Raw genomic sequence first — 3144 nt, 5'->3', positions numbered from 1 at the left:
TAGAGCGTACCTTTGGACTATTGAGGACCAGGGTCAAGTGCCTTGATAAATCTGGTGGTGTGCTTATGTATGTGCCTTAAAAGTTGTCTGATATTGTGCTGGCTTGCTGTGTGCTACATAATCTGGCTTTACATCAACTTTGGCTACCGATTATTGCAGTAGACGGTGAACAAGTAGGGGTCCGTGTCCCATCTGGTGATGTGCAGAGCACAGAGGGGGGAGGCAGATTAGAGACTGTCTCATTGCAAACTACTTTACATGTAAGTGCATACTAGTAAAAACATTTCTTGGTACAAAATGTGTTTGATGTGAGAGCAATGTTTTTTTTTGTAATTTTTTGTATTAGAGTTTGGAACCTTGAAACAGAGGATAGTGTGTACTCCTCATGTGGTAAATTTGAACGTCACTGGTAAGTTACAGTCAGATGTCAATGTGTAAGTGGAATTTGTGCATTGCTTTTTGTAAGCAGTATACTCTTGTTTAATTGGCAGAAAAGAAAGACTGTTAGCATTGAAATGTAACCGCATTTATTGCAGTAGTAAGCATAGACTGAAAATGAACATTGCATACACATTCACAAAAATATATAAACTGCTTTTTACATACGTGTACCTGTGCAGTAACAGGCTGGAGAAAGTGCAAAAACATTTAATCAAGACTCAAAAAGGAACACGTGTGGTATAGAAAACATTTGTTTCTAACAATTTTAAACATAAACCACAAGCATTAGGCTATCTATGCCTTTTGGCAGGAACATCAGCACCTCTGGAGACACTCTCTCCTCTCCTTCGGCCACCCCTGGTGCGAGCACCTCTCCTTGGAGGTGTACTTTGGACTGATCTATTAGGCGTGCTAGCGGTACTAGTTGTGGCCGATGACATTGGTACCGGGAAACAGGCCATTATTTCATGTTGAATTTGCCCTGCCATCCTATTTACATTAGCATTCACCTCCCTTACAGTTGTGTGTAAGGCCTCCACAGCACCAGTCATTTGGATCATCGTTACATTTGATTGCTCAATAACTGTAGCAATACAATTTACCACAGCAGGTATCTGACTATTACTGCGGTGTGCACGCCTCAAATGCCCCACAATATGTGACATATGCCTTGTTTGTGTGTCCATGAACTGGGATTGCAGTAGTTGGAATTTTCCAATTGATTGGGCCATTTCTCTCCCTGTATCTAATGTAGGAGGTGCAGTTTGCTGCTCTTCAGTGTGTTCTGCAGGCCCAGTTGATTGATCCTGGAGGGAAGACACAGGGGCATGAACAACTTGGAGCGTGATTACTCTGTCATTCTCTGTGTGCGGTGACATTTCCAAGGACTCCCACTGAGCTGACTGATATGAAGACGGACCTGTGTTTGAAAAATCACGGTAAGTATATAGGATATAATATGTTTGTATATTGCATTCTGGACACTGGATAAACTACAGATTGTTTAACAATGTTTGCATTCCTGATTACTTGTCCTATGCAACCTGCTTAAGGATGCATTTTTTTACTTTTTAATAAACATTCTCATTTGGACTATGTTTGGGTAAGGGGGATAGAAAAGCAAATGATTTGGATACACAAATATGATGGTGCTGGCAGCAAAATGCTGCAAGACAGTGCTTTTGGGTAAGCTATTACTATTTTAGTTCTCCCTCTGTGTAGTACATGATGTTTTCATTGCAAACCAAATAAAAATCACGATATATAACATGCACACCAACATTTGCACATAAAAACATCTAACACCATTGTTTCTCCCCCAAACAGACTACATGCACCTGCTTGTTCTTCAGGGGCAGAATCCCTCACAGAATGTGGAGGAGTAGACCTTGGACTCGGAGTGGAGTCTCTTACAGGTGAATCTGGATGTATTAGAAAAAGCATAAAATGTATTTGCAGCGACAATCATTTGAAATATATACAGTATATTTTAAAAATGTGTTTGAAAAAAACAAACACATTTTTATAAAAAGTCATGTGTACTTGCAAAACTGTTAGAGTAAAAATTGCAAATAACTCACTAGCTGGTTGGCCAAACGAAGGTGCTCGGTGTCCTGCACATTGACCCCCTCTACAATTTCCCGGGCAGTAACTTCCGCAGCTCCTCCTCATAGGTGGTGTATTCCACACGAAGTGGGGGTCCACCACCTGTTCATCTTGCTGCCTTCCTTTCCTCAGCCATTTTTTCCTTAAGTCTCCTCTTTATATCTGAAAATCTTTAGCGGCAGTGAGCCACGGACTCCTTTAATGGCCCCACCGCGTTCACAGCCTCACATATTTGGCCCCACAATTGATGACGCCACCTGAGCGGAGTACGGGCTGCCAGGACAGTTCTCGTCCTGAGAAAATCTCACATTTCTCCCAGACTTGGTCTTCCTGCCCTGTCCTGTCTCCTCTAACCCTTCCTCACCTTCCTCTGTCCCCTCCAGCTCCATTTCCCTCTTCTCAGCCTCTGCCCCCCTCCTATCTCTGTTCATAATATTCAGTAAGACACAAAAAACAAGTAACACTGAAGTACTGACAAACACTAAGGACAAACTACACTAACTACTGAAACACTCACAACACACTCACACACAAGTAACAGAGGCAAAGGACTAGACAAATACAATAAATACAAGATAGAAATGAAATCAGAAAATAAAAGCACAATACTGTAAAAGAACACATGACTACTCACACTCCAGTCAGAAATCGCAGCACAAGACCCCTCAAAACCAACTCTCACAATCCAAAATCCTCCAAGCTCCTATCTCTTTTCTCCTCAAAACCCTATCAAAGAAAAAGTGGCAGGCCAGTGCTTTATATAGGGCTTGTGATGTCAAATCTCCTGACATTGAAAGTAGCCAATAGTAAAAGGCCATGATACAGGTGCTTTTTTCAAAAAACCCACCATCACACGAAACCACCGTGATTTAAAGCTAAAGCGCCATGTTCCATTCAAAGCAGCCGGCGGCTTGGAGCATTACATCCCGCTGTGACATCGCTGGCGGCTTCAACTTGAAGCTGAAACTCGCCCATTCGTAAATCCGGCTGTTTGCCATGTAAACCTGCCGGAAAAAACGCGGCGATGCATGGCGGATCAAACACGCCGAGCATCCCGCCTGTTAGTAAATCTAGCCCATAGTGTCTGTATTCTTAAGA

At 42.4% G+C, this 3144-nt stretch overlaps 1 long non-coding RNA gene across 1 annotated transcript; it reads right to left on the bottom strand.

The window, feature by feature from the left end:
- Window positions 1-504: 504 nt before the first annotated feature.
- LOC142105499 (uncharacterized) lies at window positions 505-2434 on the bottom strand. The gene is made up of 2 exons (XR_012679706.1): window positions 1779-2434; window positions 505-1360 (listed from the first exon to the last, which is right to left on the bottom strand). It is a non-coding gene; the product is annotated as an uncharacterized LOC142105499 (long non-coding RNA).
- Between the last annotated feature and the right edge of the window lie 710 nt (window positions 2435-3144).

The sequence above is a fragment of the Mixophyes fleayi genome, chromosome 1 (assembly GCF_038048845.1).
Source record: "Mixophyes fleayi isolate aMixFle1 chromosome 1, aMixFle1.hap1, whole genome shotgun sequence".
Lineage (NCBI taxonomy): Eukaryota > Metazoa > Chordata > Amphibia > Anura > Limnodynastidae > Mixophyes > Mixophyes fleayi.
The sequence above is the reverse complement of the archived record's forward strand: the minus strand, read 5'-3'. Positions and strand labels throughout refer to the sequence as shown.